Source organism: Papio anubis, chromosome 5 (genome assembly GCF_008728515.1).
Source record: "Papio anubis isolate 15944 chromosome 5, Panubis1.0, whole genome shotgun sequence".
NCBI classification, from domain to species: domain Eukaryota; kingdom Metazoa; phylum Chordata; class Mammalia; order Primates; family Cercopithecidae; genus Papio; species Papio anubis.
The window spans coordinates 65,224,585-65,249,646 of record NC_044980.1 but is presented as its reverse complement, the minus strand read 5'-3'; the positions used below and the strand labels follow the sequence as shown (position 1 = coordinate 65,249,646).

At 39.1% G+C, this 25,062-nt stretch overlaps 1 protein-coding gene across 3 annotated transcripts in view; it reads left to right on the top strand.

The window, feature by feature from the left end:
* MRPS27 (mitochondrial ribosomal protein S27) overlaps positions 1 to 25,062 on the top strand; it is a 99,644-nt gene that overhangs the window by 54,550 nt on the left and 20,032 nt on the right. The window lies entirely within an intron of this gene.

Below are 25,062 nucleotides of genomic sequence, written 5' to 3'. Positions count from 1 at the left end.
TAGCTGTCCTAATTGATATGAAGTGATATCTCACCATGGTTTTCATTTGCATTTTCCTAGTGACTAATGATGTGGAGCACCTTTTCAGGTGCTTATTTTGGCCATTTGTATATCTTCTTCGGAGAAATGTCTCTTAAAGTACTTCGCCATTTTTTAATTGAGTTGTCTTTTTGTTGTTAAGAGTTCCTTATATATTCTGCATGCTAGATCTTTATCAAAGAAATTGCAAATATTTCACTCTGTAAGTTGTCTTTTTCCTTTTTTTTATAATATCTTAATACACAAAAGTTTTTAATTTTGATGAATTCCAGTTTCTCTATGTTTTCTTTTGTTGTTCATGCTTTTGGTGTTATATCTAAAAATCCATTGTTAAATTCAGTGTCATGAAAGTTTACCCCATGTTTTCTTCTGAGGGTTTTATGGCTTTTAAGTCTTGTGGTCATTGATTCATTTGAGTTCGTGTTACTACTGTGCACAGTAGTGGATAATGTCCACAAATTCTGAAAGTGCCTAGCCTCAAAGGTCTTATGGTTTAAAATTCTTTAATTCACTTTGTTACTGATGGAGGAAAGCCCTAAGATGTAATCAAAGGGAAATGCTTCATTTTACTAGACATTGCAAACCAGAGTTTGCCTTTCATAACCATGAAACCTAGTGCCTTGTGACCAAACGAGAAAACCTTTATCTTTGCTTTTTTTCTAGATGTATGGTTAACCCGGTCGTGCAAATAATTGTACTACATAGGGGTTCCATTCAGTACTTACAGGATATCAAAGGCAGGCATAAAGATCTTTCGCTTTGGGCTGGGAATGGGATACATGCCTGTAATCGCAGGACTTTGGGAGGTCAAGACGGGAAGATCGTTTGAGCCCAGGAGTTCAAGGGTGCAGTGAGCTATGATCCTGCCACTGCATTCTAGCCTCAGGGACAGAGCAAGACCCTATCTGTAAAATAAAACAAATTTAAAATATATTTAATAATAGTAAAAAAGAAGACCTCACTTCGTTCCAGGAAGAAGTTTCACAGTATACATTCTCCCTTCAGTCTGCAAGATGGAACTCTCTCCCCCTTTTTTTCTGTCCACTTGCTTCATCACCCCCTTCATTCTGGAGAGTTGGTTTATTACTATTGATTATAGTGTAGATGTTTTCATATAGCCCTTGCTTATCCTTTAATGGGGTGTCCGACAGCAGTCTAGAAGTGGTCCTGCCATATTTACCTTTGTATCTCTAGCATTCAGCAATATTCAGTATATACTGAGTACTTATTGTTTGCTGAATTATGTTTGCTGAGCTTTGGGACGCTTTTTCTGGGTTTGTTTGGGTTTTTTATGGGTTTTCTTCTGGGAGAGGGGATGCTGTAAGACAACGGGCCTCACAAAAAACCTCAGCATAGAAATAATAGCAGCAGCAGCAGCAGCTGCAGCTTTCATTGAGTGCTAACCACATGATCATATGTTACTGATTGAGTCCCCCCCACACAGCCTTTTCAGTGTATACTCTTCTCATTTTATAGATAAGAAAACCAAGAATCAGAAAATACTAAGTAGCTTGCCTCAAAATACACACAGCTAGCTAGCAAATAGTTCGCCAGAGAGTTAAAGGCCAAATTTTTCACTAGTGTGGCGTACTGTTTCTGCCTAATAGAGGTTAAGGAGTGTTATGTTCATAGGTGTATGTGTTTGAACTTGCCAACTAGAAAGGGTTTAGGGGCAGAACAGATTGGTGTTTTTATAGATATGGCATGTAACTTGCATTTATCCTGCCACAGTTGATACCTACTCTTGGCAGACATCACCCTTTGGTCCTGGGACTCATTTCAGCAATCGTGACTCAGCCTCAGAACCCTGCTCAATATAGCAATGTGGCAGCCACTACCAAGAGACTGGAATTGACCTACAAATGAAATCTCTATGTTGTATTTGCCTTACGGCCATGCTGGAGTGTGGGGTAATGGGCAATTGACAGGAAAGAAGTTATGGATAATAATGGCTTCCCTTGTTCTCTTTTATGGTACGGACATAACATTACATGATACAGACTTTAATTGTTACATCAGCAATTATCTCATAATACTCATAAATACTCTCATAAGTATCAGAGCCATTGCTTCTGAAAAGTATTAATATTTATTTCAGTTTTCTACTCCTATTTTATTCTACTCTCATAATCTAGTACAAAAGTGCAGGATAGCATCTGAGTACACTGACAGTTTTTGTTGTTTTTTTTTCCTATGAGTCTATAGCAGCTGGGGTTTTTTAAAAATCGGTTTCCTCGAGACCAGCCTGGCCAACATGGTAAAACCCCATCTCTACTAAAAGTACAAAGATTACCCAGGCATGGTGGTGGTGTCTGTAATCCCAGCTAATCGGGAGGCTGAGGCAGGAGAATTGCTTGAACCCAGGAGGCAGAGGTTGCAGTGAGCCGAGATTGTGCCACTGCACTCCAGCCTGGGCAACAAAACGAGACTCCGTCTCAACATACATACGTACGTACATACATACATACATACGTTTCCTAAACAGCCTTATAATCACACCAACGTAGCAACTTTCAGGAGTATGTAAAAGGTTCCATTTAAATGTAAGTGATTGGCCAGGTACAGTGACTCGCACCTGTAATCCCAGCACTTTGGATGCCAAGGCGGATGGATCACTTGAGACCAGGAGTTCGAGACCATCCTGGGCAACATGGCGAAACCCTGTCTCTACTAAAAATACAAAAATTAGTCTGGCATGGTGACACATGCCTGTAATCCCAGCTACTCGGGAGACTGAGGCATGAGACTCGCGTGAACCCATGAGGCGGAGGTTGCAGCTGAGATCGCGCCACTGCACTCCAGCCTGGGCTAAAGAGTGAGACTCTGTCTCAAAAACAATTAATTAATGTAAATGATTTAGTTAATTACTGCAGAAAGTAATATGAAACTTGGCATTTTGTTCCCCAGAAACACAACTCTGCATTCCATGTATATTTTGAACCACCTAATTACTTGTGACATTTTGACTGTTTGACCGTTTCCTTATTAGGCTAGATTTTTTTTGTACTTGATACGTATTTTATTATGTTATAATTTTACCTTCTGTGTCAATCAGTAGCCACTTGTCACTCTACTGTTTTTAGCACAAAAAGAAAAACAAATGAAAAATTTGGAAAAATAAGGAACAAGTGATACCCTCTTACTTTTCCGATCATATTGTAGTAAACTTTTCGTGATATATGTTGTAAGTGTAGCTTTGTTTGACTTAGACCATAGCATCTGAAAAGTAAATGTGATTTTCTTGAAATTAGGAGTCTGTAGGTTGAAAGGTTAAATAAAACAGTAGGAAAAACAAAGATCAACGCCTGGAAGACAGAAACTATAACCTAGGAAATAGATAATGCAAAGGGACTTTTAGGGCAGTGTTATGTCCTTTCATCAGAATAAATTCCAGGTGGACAAAAGATTTAAATTTAAAAAATGTAACCGTCTATGTGAAAATTCAATAAGGAAATATTTGTGTTATCTTGAAGCATAGAGGCCTTGTTAAGCATGACAGAAATGTCAAAAAGCATTTTAATAAAGCATATTTATCCATATGAAAATTTAAAATGACAAATATAGCAAAATTCCTTAATCTAAGAAAAATGATATGAAAAATGAGAAATAGTAATTATAGCATTGGTTGTTTATTAAACTGATTAAACAGTGATTTTTGAGTCATCAATAATAGAAATATAAACATTGCAATAGAAAAAACAGGAAAGGCAGTTCTAGTAAGAAGAAAGGCATAGCCAATAAGCACTGTGAACGATGTCCATCCACCCTTAACCACTAAAGAAATTGTGCAAATAAATAACATAATGAAATACTTTTTGCCTGTCATATTGGTAAAAATTTAAATTTAAACAATGCCTATCTTCATGGAAACACATTCTCAAAAAACAGTGGTAGTAACTTAAATTGGCACATTTTTGAAGGGATTTATTCTAAGGAGAAACTTAATATATAAGTCAAGAAAATTAACTGTCTCTTTGTTTATAATAGTGAAAACAAATAGAAGCATCTTATTGAATAAATGTTTATCATTAGGGAATTAGTCAGATAAACACCAGAATACCAGCTGTGGATGGTGAGAATCCAAGTGATTTTTATTTCTCTGTACTTTTCTATAATGATTAAATGTATATGAAGATTACCATATTTATATCAGAAAATATAGTTTCTTGCTATTTAAAAAAGATTTTTAAATGGAAGCTTGTGAAGAAGCCACTAAGGGATAAGGGAATTGGATTTTTTTATTTTTATTTTTTGAGACGTTTCGTTTTTGTTGCCCAGGCTGGAGTGCAGTGGCATGATCTCGGCTCACTGCGACCTCTGCCTCCCAGGTTCAAGCAATTCTCCTGCCTCAGCCTCCCAAGTAGCTGGTATTACAAGCATGCACCACCGTGCTTAGCTAATTTTGTATTTTTAGTAAAGACGGGGTTTCACCATGTTGGTCAGGCTGGTCTCAACCTCCCGACCTCAGGTGATACACCCGCCTCGGCCTCCCAAAGTGCTGGGATTACAGGCTGAGCCACCATGCCTGGCTGGGACTTGGATTTTTAAACCAAGTGGAACATAGGCTAACAGATATTTAGTTTTCTGGATGGAGGGTGATCTTAAGTGATCTTGAACAAATGGAGATCAAATACACGGAGCAAAGAACCATGGTTGGGGAAGGGAGAGAGAGAAAGTACATATAATATGCTCAGTTCTGGTATGATGTATTCAAAGAGCCTGTGTGAGGTCCAAATGGAGATGTCCAGGAGGCCATAGTACATATGGATTTGCAGCTGGGAGAGATGTTTAGGCTGGAGACCGAGATTTAGTAGTCAACTATAGCTAAGCTGTTTTATTATTTACTGTCATAGTCTATTTTGTGCTGCTATAACAATGCCTGAGACTCTGTAATTTATCAATAACAGAAATTTATTTCTCACAGTTTTGGAGTCTGGGAAGTCTAAAATCAGGACATACACACAGGTTTGCTATCTGGTGAGGGGGGTTCTCTGCTTCCAAGATGGCACCTTGATTGCCATGTTCTATTGAGGGGAGGAGCACTGTTCTTCATATGGCAGAAGAGAGTGGAAGAGAAAGCAAACCCACTTCCACAAGCCCTTTTTCCAGTGGCATTAGTCCATTCATGAGAACTCAACCCTCATGACCTGAATACCTCCCATTAGCCCCCACCTCCCAGCAGTGTCGTACTGGGGGTTAAGTTTCAACTTGAGTTTTGGAGAGAACAAAAACATTCAAACCATAGTGCCTATATTTCTTCCAAGGTCTCTGGTCACTGGAGTCATGAAAACAAGGTGATTCGTATTCAGCCCAGATCATAGAAAACCCAAAATTTGTTGTCTCTCTTTGCTTGTTAAGCCTCTAGAAACAAAAATCAGAGAACAAAGTAGACTTCTTTATATCACACGTTAGATGCTAGTGCATATTGGAACAGTAGGCCCTTCTCTTGTATGTGTGGGTTTTCCCAGCAGCTTTCCTGGGCAGAGCGTTTGTTTGTTTGTTTTAATATTATCTCTCTTTGTTTTGAACTTCTTAATCTTTAAAGATACTCTGGTGCCTGGGACTTTTTAAGCTTCCCAGTCATCCTCCAATTTTTTTTTTTTTTTTTGAAACGGAGTCTCACTGTGTTGTCCAGGCTGGAGTGCAGTGATACTGTCTTGGCTCATTGCAACCTCCGCCTTCCAGGTTCAAGCAGTTCTTCTGGCTCAGCCTCCTGAGTAACTGGGATTACAGGCACCTGCCACCACACCCGGCTAATTTTTTTGTATTTTTAGTAGAGACGATGTTTCACTGTGTTGGCCAGGCTGGTCTGGAACTCCTGACCTCATGATCTGCCCACCTCGGCCTCCCAAAGTGCTGGGATTACAGGCGTGAGCCATCGCACCCAGCCTCCAATTCTTTAATCTCGTGGATCAAGTCCTTGGGTAGATAAACAGTACATCCTGCTACTCTGCTCACATAATCCTGTCTCAACTGAGATAGCCATTTTTAAAATCCCTGCTCTTTTTACCACCGCCTCTCCAATCCACCCTAAATAAATAATAACAACAGTAAAATACTAGTACATTTGGAGTGTCATAAAAATCCTATTCTTATTCTTTCTTCCTACTATGGCCAAGAATATGAAATTTTGGTCTTCTGAAACAATTTTCATAAAACCATGCACATGAATCTTCATGGGAGCAATGGAGCCACCAGATTCAACTGATGGAGGATTATGGGTGAACATAGCAGCCATAGTGGTCAATTTTTCACTGGCAGCCCTCTGGGAGAGAAGAAACAGAAAATTTACCAGCTAGGGAGGAAGGAATCTGTAATCATTTCAGTATAGAGACGAAAAAATAATCTGAGCACTTGTGGTCCCTCCAAAGGCAGGATTATATTATTGATTTTTAGTCTATTCAAGCTGTTCAAGATCTTTTCATTTAACCCCCTCATTTTACAGAACTGGAAACGATAACAGAGAAGGAACGTAAGACTTTCCCAAAGACACATAGCTGGCATGTGTAATAGGGCTGGCATGTGTATAGTTATATGAAAATTCTACTAAAAATCATTACAATTATAAATAAATTTGGGTGGAGGGTGGAGAATCAAAGCTGAGGGTTCAGGTACCTGGGATACCTTAGGTTTGATTCTCCTTCCTGTCAGTGGTGTATATGCGACATGATTGTACATCTCCTATACTTATTCTCCCATTTACATTTTTCCAGGAAATCATCTTAGGGACTGCCTCGAATCCTGTGCTTACTAAGAATGGCATGTGTAGTTCTGTACAGGATCGTAGCACGGCATCTTATAAGAATAGTGATATCTTCTGATGATCAGTGGACAAATATATAAGGCTATAAAGAGTCTCCTAATGTTTTCCTCTCACTCTGGAGATCTGATAACATAACATGAATCAGCATAGAGGCTCTGAGAAAATGTGAAAATAACAGACCTATTGTTTTGTTTTGAAGATCACTTAAGCAAATATCTAAAATCAGATCATGTAGAATAATTCCCTGACCTCAGTGAGTCTTCTTTCTAAACTGCTTTCTGTCTGCCTCAACCATCTATTTCTGCAGTTCCACCCACGGCAGTTTTAAAGTGACTTTGGATAGCTGGGTGAAAAGAAAGAGGGCAATACATTAAGGCTCAGTTAATATAATTTGCATAATGAAATTGTCAAAGTGTTCTTGGCCCAAGAAAACTTGTTTATAAATGAAAGTGAAAGGGTTGAATGGACAATTTGAAGAGAGTGCCTTTTCAGCTCTGTATCATAGGATGTCTTGCCACTGAGTCAGCAAAGGTTTTTCTCCCACCTACTCCATGCCTTAAATTTTATTTTACTCATTCTTTTTTTAATATCTGTAAGTATTTAAGATTTTGAAATGTCTTAGTTGTTCTTCTTAAATGTAAAGTGCATGCTGTTGCATTTGATAGCAGTTTCTGTATAAGCCTGTAGGTGAACAAAACATAGAACTTCATAATACGTGGAGTGTATCAGATATACACATTTGTGGTAACCTTAGATATAACAGTCATTGAAGGGATATAATAGAAAATGGTGACATTTGATTATCAAAATAGTAGTGGAAATTCTAGGGCTTAGGTGGATTGCCAAATCTACTCATAAAATTTCATTCCAGGATCAAGAGAGAAACAAGACAATGGCTTTCATTCAGTATGATTGAAACCAAATGATTTTATCTTTAGCATTTGAAATGACAAAGTTTTCTAGACAAACACCCCTTCTTCCAGAGGGTAATCTTAATTGAGATAGCACTCCCTGGTTTATAAATTCCTCGCTTGGGTGGTGAAGAAGCCCCAGTTGTTGGTTCAAAGTTGATAGAGACTTTGCTCCCTAAATCACCTATTTTAGTGTCAGATAGGACAGCTTAGTAGTCAAGAGCTCTGGAGTCAGACTGTCTAGGTTTGAATTTTGGTCTTGTTCAATATTAACTGTGGGACCTTGAGAAAGTTACTTAACCTTTTGATGTTCAGGTTCCTCATCTGTAAAGTGGGGATAATATACTTACCTTATATAGGGTTGTTTTGATAAGTAAATGAAATAATCTTTAAAAAGCAAATTGCTTAGTTACTAAAATAATGTAAAAGTTCAAAAAATGATGAAGCACTTATTTTATTATTGAAATATCATCTATATGTTGTCAGCTTGAGTGACTAAAAAGGAACGAATTGTGTGAGGCATGGGCGTTGAGCATTGGTAAAGTAGTATTTCCTGATGAGTGTTTACTCAGGAAAAGGTTGGTACTGACTTAATCGGCTCTTAGCCCTATATCCACTTGTGCTATTCTTATATGTATTTGTTTACATTGAATGTATATCAAGAAATGTGTTACAGGCCGGGTGCAGTGGCTCACACCTGTAATCCTAGCACTTTGGGAGGCCAAGGAGGGTGGATCACTTGAAGTCAGGAGTTCGAGACCAACCTGGCCATCATGAAGAAACCCTGTCTCTACTAAAAATATAAAAATTAGCAGGACATGGTGGCACACGCCTGTAATCCCAAGTTACTCAGGAGACTGAGACAGGAGAATCTCTTGATTCTCCACCTCTACCTGGGAGGTGGAGGTTGCGGTGAGCTGAGATTATGCCACTGCACTCCAGCCTAAGCAACACAGTAAGACTCTGTCTAAAAAAAAAAAGAAAAGAAAAGAAAAGAAAGAAATGTGTTACATTTTAGATGTGGTAGGTAAAACTCTGCTATATAGAGCTACTAAATTCTGCACTTTACTTAAATATGACATTCAGATTTCTTGGCAGCAGACACTTCTCTGAAGAAAAGAACAGTGATAACCAGAAAGCAAAAGACCATTAAACATTTCAAACAACAGAACTGATTCTTCAATGACCTGAATTCTCTCAAATCGAATTTTTAACTCAACTTTTTAGTTTTTTTAAATCCTTTGAATTGGTACATAAAATGTACCTAATGACATGGCTTGTATGTAATGTTACATCCCATGTGGCATTTGCAAGGAAGGAAAAGTTCACTCATATTTGCTAGAGGAAGTAGGTGCTATTATGTGCTATATTGCTATGGGAATAAAGAAGAGATCCTTGCTCCTGTTGTAATGTGGTACTGAATTCACTAAATTCTATCATTTTTCTCTTTCTAGACTATGACTTTCCCCTCCATGTAAAGCAAAGGGCTCCACATATATAATTCCAGGAGGGGGAAATAGTATTTAGTTTAGTGTGAATCCCAAGGATAATAAGGGGGTAGCTATTGTATTTTCCTTTCCCATCTTTTTTCTCCCTTGGTCTCTTTTTCCTTCCATCCCTTCTCTACATATTAATATATGTGTGTGTGTGTGTGCACCCCCACACACCAGGAAGCTAGGCTGTGGCATGATGTATGCTCCCTAGTTTCCTAGGTTTTGTGTGAACTGGCTATGAGAAGTTGCCTCATAGGTGCCTTGCTTCTCTCCTAGGCTTCAACTTAGGTTAGGTATTCCTTTGTGCTGGTTTTATAATCTTGTGGGAGCCATTCCTTTAGCTTCTTGGCCCTTCAAATATAGATAAAACTTCGCTTTTTGAAAAATCATCAGAGCAAAGAAGATTCTATGAATATTATTGGAGTTTCACTCTCAGGAAAAATTAAGCCAGATGCAGTGTCACCTGTCTGTAGTCCTCACTACTTGGGAGGCTGAGGCAGGAGAACTGCTTGAGCCCAGGAGTTCGAGACCAGCCTAGATAGCATAGTGAGACTCAACCTCTAAAAAGAAAGAGGGAGAGAGGGAAGAAGAACATTACTGCAACATTACATAATTTTCTATCTTCTTAAAAGAGAAATTCCCAAGCTTGATTTAAGTATCTTTCACTACTTAGTGTAATCCTAAGTAGTGACTTTTCCAGGAAAAAAAAGATGTATTACAGTTTAAAGACTATATCTTAACAATATTTCTTGTTAACACTGAGCATAACATCCATATACAGGGACCTTAATATATGCATTTGGTGGTTTAAAATAATTTTGGCTTATCCTTTATTTAATTTCTGTCCCTATACAAATATTTTCAGTCAAATTTTTAGATTGAACAGAGAATTCAAAATATAGCGCAGTGATTTATTTTAGACCTTTGTGGTGGAAGGATGTTAGAGGTGAAAGGGTTGTTAAAGATCTCTTCTCCCCGTTTGTTTTATAATTTCTTTAATTTGAAATCCAGATGAGTTGAGTGTCTTACTCAAGAAATTTTATTTTTTCCTTTTTAAGCAGAGGGCTATTACTGCTGAAATATCTGTGAATGTTTTATTTTCTTTATCATTACTTTTAGATGATTATATAATCCATTGACTAGTTTATAGATCAATGTGGAAGTCTTGTGATTAAATCACTGTGGAAGTCTTGTGATTAAACATGATAGATTGATCATATGTGCTTATCTCTATTTCCTACCGAAACCTCCACAGATACGACAGTAAAGGGTAGAAGAGGCAAAAACTGACAAAATGAGAGAGTAGGAGAGGAGACAACAGCAAAACAAAAGTAATGGAGTTAGCAGAAAAAGAAAGCCACAACCTAAGCTGGCAGGAGAGGAAGTCCAGAAGTGGCAGTGGAACCATAGGACCCCAGAAAGCCTCATAAATGAGAAGCAGCATGATTCCCAAAGTAGACATGTGAGTGGAGCTGAGACAGGAGAATTGACGGCAAGTCTTCATACGAGTTAGTGAAATACCCAACTCTAGCAGAAGAGTAGTCGATTTCTTTCTGGAGAGAGTGAGCCAGAAGGACTCTGGACTTGGGTATACAAGGCTCATTTTACCTCTCAGTGAGGAAATTGGAGGAGTACTCTCTAGGTACTCTGACTTCCAAAGAGAAAAGACCTATGGGGATTTTGGTGGTCCCCCAACAAAATAGCACCACCAGGGTACCCTGGCAAAGACGTGAAGTTAAAGATGAGAACATGTTGTTTTCATTTCTACATTCCTCTCATAATATGAATTTCCTGCTATGCCAAATGCAATTCCAGTATTCAGAGTGACACATTTTCTATAAAGCAGGCCATCTAAATGCAAGCCACCTACTTCTGGTGCTCAACAACAACCAATAGTGTGTTTCAAATGCTATAGGGAAAACCACCTGTGTTAGGTTCACTGTGGGCTTTTAGGCTAGGTTTTTAATCCCCTTCAGTTTCACTTTCCTACTTTGTAAAAAGGGGAAAATGTATATAAAGTAGTTAGGATAATGCTTGGCACATGGTAAGTGCTCATCACATTTTAGTTAATAATATTTATCATCATCTCATTTTCAGTCACAGTTAAAGATTTTTCACCAACTGATCAGGGCAAAAGAAGCCTTCCTTCAGTATGATTTTTCTTTAAAAGTTCTAAATGCTCAGAAGAAAAAGCAAGTTCTTTAGTATGCTGTATTTTTTGTAAGCATTCATCTGCAGAAATATGGTACAAGTAGTGCTGATAAATTAGTCTTTCCTATGGTTGCATGGGAATGTGAAAAACCCTTGAGATAATCACATGCTGTGATCACTATAGCAACAGCTCACCCTTGTCTTTCCTTTTTTGAGCCTGTCTTAAATCAGAATCCTAAAACAGAGTTATTAGTGGTTATTTGTACCCATAATTTTTTTTCAACATGAGAAAAGCTATTGTATATTTGTTTTCCATAGATAGCCTATTAGCTTAGTGGCCTTTGCTTTCATGTGACTGCTGTCAGCTGATCTTTCCAAGTTGTCTGAAAGAGCTGATGGTTCCATTTAGGTTGGGAGCAGGAGCAGGTGCTTTCAGCCTTAAACTCTTTTCAGGTTGCCAGTGGTGGGTACGTGATGGAAAAGGGAGTTCTTAGAAGCAAAGCTGGGGCAGTGACTTGCTCAGCAGCAAATGCTTTGCTTTAGTTGCTGTGTTCCTTTATTTCCTAGCCTTGGATGGGTGGCATGTTCTACACAAATAACTATTTTCTTCTTCTGAGCTCTTGCCCCAACCACAGATCCAAGCCATGAGCAGCACATAGCAGCTTCTCTTTTGAGTAGTTCTGTTTATCCTCCATAGGCATCCACACTCCTTAACTGTCTACCTCAACCAGAGGCTGGTGAGTACTGAGCTGACACAAAGCTCAAGGTATAAACCCCATTGTATTATAACGGTGCTTTGCCAAGCTTGTGGAAACCAGTAAAATCCCCATTGTATTATAACAGTGCTTTGCCAAGCATGTGGAAAGCAGTCCAAGGGCAAAACATGATAGGTAAATTGACTCCTCCTTAGGTCATCCCCTTGCTTCTTCCTAGAACTTTTTCTGTCATAAATAAGATCAGAAACCCTGCCACCAGTCATCAGCCTGACTGGCAAACCTTTGCTGTTTGGCTTTGGGCCTCTGTGATTGTAAAAGCCTCTCTGTTGTCCCCTTTCCTTCACCTTCCAGCTCCTCATTTGAGACTGTCTTGAGAGGAATGAGAGAGCAAAGGACTCTTCACCCTCTTACTGACCCTGTTCTTACTACTGTATTCCATCCCCTCTGGCTAATGGCAGTCAGGTCTTTGCTGCACACAGGTACCCAGCACTCTGCAAGTCACCTGCTGTGTGGATGGAAATAGTCATAGGAGTTCACACTTAACTCAGTGACCCTCAGAATGAGGCTGCTGTTGCTGTTGATTGCTCTGTCCAAGTTGTCTGGAAGCACCATGTGCCAGGCATTTTAATTTTACGTGTTTTATCTCTTTAATCTTCATATCAATCTAGAGTTGTACCAGATAAACTGGATACAACTTCTACTGGTTAGAATCCTGAATCCATTTCAGAATCAGTTTCCTGAGGTTCTAACATAGGAGAAGTTCTGTCTGATGCTGACATCTTAACTACTTCTCTACTACCAGAGACAGTTATGCCACAAGCCTTAGCCTTAGAAAGGATGCACATAAGCAGTACCAGGCAGAATGTCATCAAGTGCTAAATCAAGTAGATTATAATAACAATAATAGGCTGGATGCGGTGCCTCATGCCTATAATCCTAGCACTTTGGGAGGCCAAGGTGGGAGGATTGCTTGAGCCCGGGAGTTTGAGACCAGCCTGGGCAACATAATGAGACCTCCTCTCTACAAAAAATAAAAAAAATTACCCAGGAGTGGTGGCACACCTGTGGTCCCAACTACTCGGGAGGCTGAGGTGGGAGTATCCCTCGAGCCCAGGAGGTCAAGGCTGCAGTGAGCTGTGATTTCGCCACTGCACTCCAGCCTGGGTGACAGAGTGAGACTTTGTCTTTAAAAATATATATTTTAATATTGCTTGTATGTGTGTACATTTTTACTGTGTTTGGTTCCAAAAAGAATTATAAGCCGGCAAAATACCTAAATAACTCCTATGTGATTTTCATAATAACCCAGTGATTAAGGTATTATCTGTATTTTTAAAATGACAAAACTGATTCTCAGGTTAAATGACTCAGTTAGTGAGTCAGGGCTGGGTTGTAATCAAACACAGAGCAGCACTTTGTCAGATATTTCCCCGGTGGCAGTGCAATTAGTTTTCCCAGTGAAAGTGGCATCGAGTCCTCTATCCTGTCTGTGATAACAGTAATTTTGTCGCTTCTGTCCCTACTCTTCTGCCCCTGGAGAAATAGCATTACTGTGGTTTGATTCAGTTCTCTATCAGACAGGCCCTTGAATGCAGAATCAAAAGGTCATTCACCTTGAAACACTCAACACAGAACACATCCCTAAGTAGTAAAGGTATAACATGAGAATGATGGACACCAACTTTCTTGTTCTAGAAAGTGAGAGAAGTAGGGTACAGCATTATCTCTATCTATAACATTTTTATTTCTTAAATATACCCGAGGAAACAAAAAAGACAGACTGTTGGGAAGAAGAGAGAAGAGTTTGATTTATTTTCCTATTGAGAGCCAGTTTTTCAAAATTTATTACCAGGATGTTATGAAATAATCAGTGTTACATACATGGGGAATTATCTATGATGCTTATAAATTAACCTTCTAAACTTGTTATCAATGCTAAAAAAAAAACTTGGATTTTTTTTTTTGTTATTTTTGTTTTTTTGTTTTTTGAGACAGAGTCTTGCTCTTGTCACCCAGGCTGGAGTGCAGTGGCGCGATCTCAGCTCATTACAATCTCTGCCTCCCGGATTCATGCCATTCTCCTGCTTCAGCCTCCTGAGTAGCTGGGACTGCAGGCGTCCGCCACCACGCCCGGCTAATTTCTTTGTATTGTTTTAGTAGAGACGGGGTTTCACCATGTTAGCCAGGATGGTCTCCATCTCCTGACCTCATGATCCACCCGCCTCGGCCTCCCAAAGTGCTGGGATTACAGGCGTGAGCCACTGTGCCTGGCCTGTTTTTGTTTTTTTGAGACAGAGTCTTGCTCTGTTGCCCAGGCTGGAGTGCAGTGGCACCATCTTGGCTCACTTCAACCTCCACCTCCCGGGTTCAAGTGATTCTCCTGCCTCAGCCTCCCAAGTAGCTGGGATTATAGGCATGTGCTGCCGCACCAGGCTAATTTTTGTATTTGTTAGTAGAGATGGGGTTTCACCGTGTTGGCCAGGTTGGTCTCGAACTTCTGACCTCAAGTGACCTGCCTGCCTCGGCCTTCCAAAGTGCTGGGATTACAGGCATGAGCCACCATGCGGGGCTGAAAATACTGGTTTTTGATCGTCCCAATCTAACCTCGTTGAAGGCAAATAGATATTTATTCATCTGTGCCTCTTAGTGCCCAACAGAATATCCTGATTCATAGTAGGCTGATGAATGATCAAATGCAGAAGAGAGGAGCTTTGCCCTCATCAAATGCTCCATTCTGTTGTAATAAGTAATTTCATATAGGTATAGAAGTAGAAATATTCCCTCTGCAGTTTAATATTCGGTTTTGCCTTATTCATGCTTTAAAAATCCCAGCTTTCTTACTTTTTTACCTAAGATTATTGAAGGAAAAAATGTATCTGTTCACTAACGGCTGCATTCATTGTAGCAGCCATATATACGTGGACAGCCTACATGCTACCACACTTGAAATTCCGCTTAATGTGCGCTCATAAAGTACAAGTTCCCACCCCTTCGAACTCAGTGTTCAGTATATGAGCTTGCGGTGTTTAAGAAACTAGGGAGACTGAGGTATTTTCATAGCTTGTTATCCTCTCCTCTCCCACAAAGTGCAGCCATGATCTGACACATGATCAATGGGCTGAGCCTTTTTAGGATGCAGAAGATGCTCCCTGTGTCTGTGGATCACAGTGGCAAACAATACCGACTTCTGCAATGATATTTTGCCTCCCTGGTGTTCAAACTTCTTCAGTTAAGCCTGTCTGGAATCTATTTAACTATTATACATCAAAGCTTTTTTTTTTCTTTTTTTTTTTTTTTAATGAAAATGGTGGGGTGGAACCAAAGAGGAAAACCTGTATCTTTGCCAAGGAGCTCTGTCTCCTTCCCCTATGACTCATACTTAGGAAAGCTGAGGGACTTTGGATAGCTGCTTGAGTCACATTGAGGCAGGTCTCCTGGCACTTTCAGATACTTTTAAAATTTTCTCAGGCAATAAAAGATGTTTTTCAAATTGTTCATTCCCTCTTTCTGGGCCAGCCTAAGAGTTTTTGTTTAGCTAAAGTATGGCTTTTTTATGCAAGATTTGCCAGCCAGAACAGATGAACCTGGAACTTTGTATTTGGTTTATTACTAAAGAAACAGCTCTTTCATATTCAAAATTGTAACTATTCTTTCTTATGATTGTCATCCTATTAAAAGGAATTACCTCTGGTACTTAGCCTTCCTATGACGTGAAGTTTGCATTTGGTCATTGTTAAGAATTTTCTTAGCATGTTATGTTTGTACAATTTCAGATATTCAGTTTAAAAAAGTTTGATTTTTGGTATGAGAGACTAGCTTGAGCTAAATAGAGGAGCTGCCTATTAAATGTATTATAGTTATGCTGATTTTTACTATTTGGCAGCAGAAGAAAGAAAGAAAGATCACCTTAATTTTTCTGTCTTTACATATAAACAACTAAGGGTTTTTGTTTGTTTGGTGAGTGGTAAAGTAAGCCTTTCTAAAAACCAATTGGACTGACAAATATAAATCTCAATTTTTAAATATCTTTCCTTTTTAAACTGCAAATGGTCATTATGTTCCAAAAACTGTCAAGTAATTTCTTAATATCTCTATGCCCACCTCATCCTACTCCCCTTTTTTTAGAGTTCAAGCATTTCTGCTGTAGGAATTGCCAGATAACAGAGGTTTGATAAAGTAACAGTATATAAAACAATAATTTACATTACGTAGGAAAATTAACTTTGGATGACTCTCTCAGATATAAGTTGGATCGCACTGAAGTATTTGAGTAGAAAATAAAATGCTTTACTAATGGAGTGATCAATTGCTGAAAATTTTATCTTCTATAAAACTTGATCTTCAGTTATAATGTACTTCAGGGACCTTACATTTAACTTTAGTTGATTTTATCATTTTACCTTGAAATTTTAGATGCCGACTTGCAGGGCCCACCGTTCCCATAATAATAATCTCTGTTGGCTGCCCAAAGTGGGTACCATATGGTAGGGGAATGGAGGCTAGTGGAATAAAGTAAAATCAGCTGTGGACTGAATGGTTGCTTGTTTATCTTTGAGTCTTTATTCACTTGTTTGTATCACTGCCATTTTTCTGGTTTAATAGAAACTTGTAAATGACTGATGTTTTAATGAGTAGATATAGGCTTATTGTCTTTTAGAGTCATTAAACTTAAGTGCTGGAAGGAGTTCCAGGGGTCTGGTGTAGTCCAGAGTTCAAGTGTATTTTATTTGGCCCATAAACTGTGTTTTTATAAACAGTATAATGAAATCAATTTGCTTGATCGTAATACAAGCAGCTTTGTACCTATTGTCTTACATGATTCATGCATTTATATTAACTGACTGGCCCCTGTAGACATTTGAATTCATGATCCAGATAACCCTACCTGTTCGTTTTACAGTTGCAGGAACTGAAACCCTGAAGGATCGAGTGACTTTCCAAAGTTAAACAGCTAGTTCAAAGCAATTCCAGAACTGTTTTACACTAAGTTTATTTTTCTGTAGATTCTGCTTCTAAATTTAGAAGAGATGTTTATTTTTCACTGTTAGAGACCTTTGTGAAACCACAAAAATGTTTTTTAAAGATGTCCTACGAATAAAAGAAGTTGAGAGGCAGTGGTGGAATAATGAGAGTGAGGGGTCTAATTTAGGTCCTATTGCTAACTGTGCTTATCCTGGGTAAATCATTTTATCTCACCACGTCAAGATTCCTCATCTATAAAGTAAAGGAATTAGACTAAATAATTTTACATCACGTAGAACAGGGCTAGTAAATTCTCAATAAATAGTCCAGTATACAATAGATATTGAAGGTCTCTGCCAGCACTAAATTAAAGATTCTCTAATTCAATATTAACTTTTTTTTCTCTCCCCTATCACCAGTTTACTTGGCCTAGGTTGCTTTCTTTTTTTTTTTTTTTTTTTTTTTTTTGAGACGGAGTCTTGCTCTGCCGCCCAGGCTGGAGTACAGTGGCCGGATCTCAGCTCACTGCAAGCTCCGCCTCCCGGGTTCACGCCATTCTCCTGCCTCAGCCTCCCGAGTAGCTGGGACTACAGGCGCCTGCCACCTCGCCTGGCTAGTTTTTTGTATTTTTAGTAGAGACGGGGTTTCACCGTGTTAGCCAGGATGGTCTCGATCTCCTGACCTCGTGATCCGCCCATCTCGGCCTCCCAAAGTGCTGGGATTACAGGCTTGAGCCACCGCGCCCGGCCATTGCTTTCAAAGCCTCTTCTGGGGTTGAAAGGAGTCTGTTTTTTTATTGAGTTCCTGTTAGGAAGTTCTGTGAACCCATGTACTCTGGCTTCTGTCCTCAACTTATTGGCTTCACTCTCCTAGCAGCTTGTCTGTTCCCTCAACTTTCACTAAAGAATCCATGTATCATCCTTTTATGTATTGTGGGAAGGAACAGTAGGGGGAATGAGGACTAGGTGGCTTTCCACAATGACCACATACTACTCCACTTCCTCTGCCATCTTTCATCTCCTCCTGCCTTGTACAAAAACGGCAGCATTTCTTCTTGACTTCAACTTTATTTTAGCCAGGATGATACTTCACAAGCGGAAGTGAATTACTGTTTCAAATATAAATAATCCTCATGAATTTCAGCATGCATTATTGGTATTTACACAGTCTTAGCAGGCCTAGTCACTGTTGCCAAATCATCAGGCACCTACTTGAGTCCTTATTTACTTGTTTGTAGGATGCAAAATGATAGATAACTTGTCTCCAGCCTTTTAAGAGCTTAAAAGCCTAATAGAGGAGTCAGTAGAGTTACAGAAATAGAAACTAGCTATGAATTGGATTGTATCACTGGAAGTATGTCCAACCTTACTTTTGCTGCAAACAAAGAATGCCTAGGGATTTAACTTTTTCATGTGTTAGAGAATCAGAATGTTTAAAATACTGAGATGCCTTTCTTCTTTAAAAAAAAAATCTGATTCTTAAGAAATCCTGATTAGTACTGAGCTTCTCTTCCCTCAGAAATACCCCTAAAGAAATCCATAATCTCACACACAAACACATATAAATCTGCTCAACACCAGCTTAATTCTTTTCTGATTTTACCCTAGTGTGCTTCATCTCCTGGGCCAGGCCCTTTGCCTGCTTATTTCTTTTGTGGCAGACTTAATCCTGAGAACTTCACTAAGCTAGCATACTCCAGAATTTCTGGTTTTTATTTCTATTCTATTCCTTTGTTTTCCTCCTTTTTTTTTCTTTCTCACCTTTCTTTTTCCCAGAATTATTCAAAACCAGTGTTTAATTAATATATGTGATTTTCCTATCTTAGTCATTGTATTATTTATGATTTTGCAGAAATTTTTTCTGCAGTTCCTAGCCAAAGCTTTAGGAGACATAAGGAAATGTTTGCATGTATTTAAAACTGGCTCATTTATTGCTCATAAATTTCCTACTGAAAACCAAAACATTTATCTTATCTCTATCCAAACCAAGCCAGTTTCCACAACTTTATATGCTTTTATAAACAGGACTGGTTTGGGATCCAGTTTTTCTCAACTTCCTACTATTCCTAGGTAAAGACCCTCTGTAGCCTAACCTTGGGCTTCAGCAACTGCCTCTCAGTCATTCTGAAGCTGACCTGTGAGCCAGTGTGCGTACAGCTTTAGAGAGGCTGGAGAAGTCTTACCAGCTGCTTCTGGGTGCAGTTTCACTGATAGGTCAGGTGGTGGCCACAAAGCCATTTTCTGGTTTTAGGACCAACTCCAGAAGGGCACCTCAGTGATCACTGTAAATACTTGTTTCTTCTCCCATTCTCCCCACAAGTAATCCTCCCTGGTTATCTACACATATTGCTCTTTGGAGGCTGATAAAATAGTGTTCCAGGCTTTAGACAAAGAACACAACTGGCTTCATTCTGACTGCCTCCCTTACATACCATGAAAGTGAGAGAGAGAGAGAGAGCAGCAGAGCGTAGAGTCTGTCTATAGGTGTTTTTTTCTGTATCGGAAAGGGAGAGATGTCATCTTTAAGATAGGAGTTAGGGCTAGGCATGATGGGAGGCTGAGGCAGGAAGATTACTTGAGGCCAGGAGTTTGAGATCAGCCTGGTCAACATAGCAACACTTCCATCTCTACTTAAAAAAAAAAAAAAGGAATATAGGTCACCGTTCCTAAGCAAAAGGTAGCTAGCTACTCATTAAATGAAGCAGAAATATGTCTTCTAGACTGAGAGTTAGATCTGGCAAAACCACAGGCAGGTCAGAGAGCAGAGAGAGAGAGAATAATTTGGTGACATGTGTCCTACTTTTGATTGCTTTCTGTTTCATGAGAGGATGTGGATAATAAGAATAACTCTCCTGGAATAGTTTCTAGTATATCATATTTATACCAGTGTGTTTCCAGGTGAAATGCTAATGGCCTCTTTTTATAAGCCCTTGGTCTGACAAATTCAGACTTTGATATCTAACAAGTCCCTCTGTTATCTATCTACATTTCAAAAAACGTGTTGTTATGCTGCATTTATTTAGCACTCCACATTTGCGAAATTCTATGCCCCTGTTATTCTCTACCAAAAATCTACTTACTCATCACCATTTTTAGACTAGCAGGCAGGGATTCCAGAAAGTCTAATGGCTATATGTAGGGCTCAAAAAAAGAAACTACTCACAAGCTAAGTTTTAATTTTTTCAAATTCTACTGGGAAATTGACAAAATATAAATTATAAACCAACCAATAGATATTGTGGTGGTTTTATTACCCTATTTGCTTTTCCTCTTATAAAATTAATAACTCTAGATCTAGAAAGGGACCCAAGGAGGTTACCTATATAAAATTTGCTTAAATTGACGAGCAAACCCTGGGGAGGTTGAATACAGAGGGGGCTTATCTTGACTGTGGTCATGATTATGCAACTGGATACATTTGTCAAAATTGATAGAACTATAAACTGAAAGTGTGAATTTTTTTGTTTGTACATTGTATCTCTGTAAACTTGACTTTAATTTTTTAAAAATTAGAACTTTTAAAGAAAGACATTTGGCCAGGCACGGTGGCTCACGCCTGTAATCCCAGCACTTTGGGAGGCCGAGATGGGCGGATCACCTGAGGTCGGGAGTTCGAGACCAGCCTAACCAACGTGGAGAAACCCTGTCTCTACTAAAAATACAAAATTAACCAGGCGTGGTGGTACATGCCTGTAATCCCAGCTACTTGGGAGGATGAGGCAGAAGAATCACTTGAACCCAGGGGTCAGAGGTTGCGGTGAGCCAAGATCGTGCCATTGCACTCCAGCCTGGGCAACAAGAGCGAGACTCCGTCTCAAAAAAAAAAAAAAAAAAAAAAAAAGAAACACATTTTTATCTGCGTTGTGAAGGTAGATAGTGAATTCATTGGAAATATTCAAGCCCAAACTGGTTGACTTTTGGTGGCAGGGTGGGAGAGGTGTTTTGGAGGGGATTCTTGCACTTGATGCTTTTATTTTGTGCAGGCTAAGTATATGTATGTGGAAAGTTAAAATTACCTTAAATTCTTTGAGTAAGAATCTGAGATCCCAAGCAGGAAATTTTAACTTATAATACTGATGTTTTTATTATCGATTTATGTATTAAACCCTGCCGTCTTTTTTTTAGTACTTGACAAAAATATAATAGTCATTAGAAAATTATCTCATCAAAATTTGATTTTATTTGTGGTAGCTGGGGGCGACTAATAATTGTTAGTTTTGAAATTAACAATTGTGAAAGCAGAATTTCTAGCAGGATGAAAAAGAAAATAATGAGAAAGTGAGTAGCAGTGATTGAATCAGATTCTGATTTAAATAGTCACGTGACACTCTTATCCTTTGGTTTTAGTTCAAGGAAGCACTCATTCCTTTTGATAATTACTAACTTTCTTTCATTGATAAGATCCTCAGTCTACACTGCAGGCTTTGAAGCCAGCCATATTTTCTTCTTGGCATTCTTTCTTTCCTCCCTTTACCCTGACCCCCTCTCCCATCTCTGTGTCTACCCAGCTCTGTGGCTGAGGTTCCCATCTGTAAAGCCTGTTGCCACAGGATACAGAATTCACTGGAGCGGAGGAAAAGCTGCATGTGTGTGTTTAGGGCTGGTGGCTCTCGGAATCAGATAAACATTGTGGAAAGCTTGCTCATTCATGTGGAAGAGCCAGTGTTGCAGCTAAATGGTGGAGCTGTGAGCTGCTGGGCTCCAGGCTCTGGCATCTGTGCATTGGGCCTGCCCAGCCTGAAGCATTTTTATTTGTGAGACCAAAAGAGCTGATGAGCACTGCCACTTTAGCCATTCAACAATAACAAAACCTTTATTTCAACCCCATGGAAGAAAGGATATATTTTACTTTTTTTTTCTTTCCTTTTTTTGGTGTGTATGTGTGTTATGAGTGCTCTGTGTGTGTGTGTGTGTGTGTGTGTGTGTGTAGACGGGGTCTCACTGTGTTGCCTTGACTGGTCTCAAACTCCTGACCTAAACAAGAAATCCCATGTGACTTTTACACACAATAAAGTATCTCCTATATAATCACGGTCAGTCTCTCGTGTTTTTCTTTTCACTCTTGGTCTCTTTTATATAACCTCTCTTCCCTTCTAAGAAATCTCTGCAATATCCAAGACTTTCACTCCCATGTCGGTTTGGCAGCCTGTGATTCTGCTCCCCTTCTTTCCTGGTAACATCAGTCTTAAATGAGCAGCAGTGCAGGAAGATGCCCTTAAGAGTTCTGAGTATGGCCTGAGTTTTGAGAAGAGGAAGCTTCTCAGTTCCTGCTATTTGATTGGCCGTGGTTTGGCTTCCTAGGCAAGCTCTGTCTTCACCTGAAAATCCTACTCAACACTGGGGACAGAGATCTCTTTAGCCATGGGAAACCAACTTTTAGAACTAGAGCTGGAACTTGAGAGTATACTTCGTCACTCTTATGCTCCTCCAAGAAATACACATTTTCTTAGAATTTTTGTAAGTATAATCACATTTTATAAGCTGAAAGTTCAGAGTACCTTTAGCCTTCATGAGCACAACCTTGTTGGGGTTATTTGCATTATATTTGTTTCTCTTTTCTACACTCACATGTTTGCCTATCTTGACAGCCTGCTGGCCTAGCAATAATAAAGCTTCTGTCGAGGTGAGCAAACAGCTGATGGCATAGGCGCACAGAGGGGACTCCTACAGTGGCTGTCTGTAATCTGCCAGGCTGGTGGTCAGAGCAGGCGAGAACAAAAGCCAGTCTGTTTGCAGGCAAATTGGAAAATCAATGTGTTAGTTGTATTCTTTTCTCTTTGCCTTTCTTCTGGCAGAAAGAGAGAATGCTCATCTAGCAGTCCACAGAATCATTCCAGGCAAGTGCCCATTCCAGAGACTCACTCACCTGACATATTACTACTGGAAGTTGAAAAGTCCCCACCTTTATTTGTCTGAACTGCTTCAAAAGTCACCAATACAAATTCTTCTCAAACTTGCCATCCAAAATTGAACCCCGCTGGCCCAGTGTTTTGACTTGTTTATATTCCAGATAGCCACTCACATAAGCTTCTCTTTTTAATGCTGATGGCGGCCTAGAAGGGAGTTCATTTGCTACCTGACTGGGAAATTCAGGAATTGCACTTTGGGCATCATATTTTATAGTAAGTTTGTAAGTATTTCACTGCTATTCCTCAGTTTATTTTTTGTGAGAGTTCATTGAAAATGTCCTAGACTGGGCACAGTGGTTCATGCCTATAATCCCAACTCTTCAGGAAGCTGAGGTGGGAGGATCACTTAAGGCCAGGAGTTTTAGACCAGCCTGAACAACATAGCAAAACCCTGTCTCTACAGAAATAAAGAAGGAGGCAAAGGTTCGGATCGCTTGAGTCCAAGAGTTCAAGGCTGCAGTGAGCTGTGATCTTGCAGTTGCACTCCAGCCTGGGTGACAGAGTGAGACTTTATCTCTCAAAATGTATATACAATAAAAAAGAAAGAAAATGCCCTAGACATAATTGGGTCTAGGATTGTTAGGGCTTAGAGAGCAAAGCTCATACCAAGTAGCCTTGTCCCAGGATAGGAGAGGGAGTGGACTTATTAAAGACTTCTCAGTGTCTTAACAAATATCTCAAAGGGCTGCTGTGCAGAGATGATTATATTCGATGTGTGAAGTCTTGAGTAACTTTCCCTTTAGGCTTCTGAGAGAGAGAGTCTGTGAAGGAAGGGCTTTTAAGAAGAAGAGACTTTCTTGCTCTTCCATGTGTTGAAGTTAGCCTTAGAAGCTTAGCGGATGGCTTTAGATGTTTTAATTTGAGCTTTGAAGGTCTAAAACTAGGCTCTCATTATCAGTCTTTGTTATTTTTCAAAGCCTAAAAGTGGTCTGTTGATCATGAGTAAGAGAAAGGTGTTTGGTTGGATATGGTCATGGTGTTCTTATTGTAAAGTTCATCATCAAAAAAAAGTTACAACTTTAGTGGTCATTGGAAACATCCTGGGCCAGAACCTTAGATTTAAAATGAGGATTAGGTTTAAAATCATCTTGAGTGAGGGTAGTAATTGGCATTTGATATATTTTTTCCCAAAGTCATTACCAAAAAACATTATATTTTGTTTTGTTCCTTTTTAAAGGAAAAATTGACTAAACCCAACAACTGCTACTACCAAAAACCCTTTAGCCTCTAGCAATTCCTTTTGTCTTTAGCACTGATCATGCTCCACCCTGTATTACTATTAAATTTTGTGTGCATCTTTTTTGTAATGAGACTCTAAATGCCCCAAAAAGGAAATTTATGTATCTTCATATATACCATAGACATTAACAAAAGATTGGGACATAACAGCATTTAATACCAGTGTTGATTAAAGCTCTTTTTTTTTTTTTATTGGCTGAAAAACCTATGGGCCAAGAATTGTGTCAGTACAGGAATCAGTATTGAGCGAGTCAATCTCTGTCTCTGCTAACCCAGGAACTCACAGGCTGATGAGGAAGCATCACCATCATTGAAGCAATACACCTGATATTTCACTTGACTTTTTTCTTTAAAAAATGAAACTCATTTTTAATTGGTCATTTCATGTTAAATCTCAGATTGTTCAGAGAAACAAGAATAAAGTAGCTAAATTATTGATTTGAAAATGTTGCCTGGGCAACATAGCAAGACCCTGTTTGTACAAAAAATAAGCTGAGCATAGTGGCATGCACCTATACTCCCAGCTACTTGGGAGGCTTAGCAGGAAGGATTGCTTGAGCCTAGGAGTTAGTTTGAGGTTATAGTGAGCTAGGATTGCACCACTGCACTCCATCCTGGGCAACAGTGAGACCCTGTCTCAAAAAATAAAAATAAAAAATGAGGGAAAAAATGAAATACTAAAAGGTGTATTTTGTTTCATTTCTGTGCAGAGGATCTTATAAGATCAAATATCTAGGTCCCCTATATAGTGCCTTTCTCTGGCCATGTCACTCTTATTCTAAACCTAATTTGACATATTTCTCTATTTGTGATTTTAAAGGGGCTAATTTGTAGAGAAAAATGGAGTGAGAGAGACATTTTCTAGCAAAACCTAAAATAT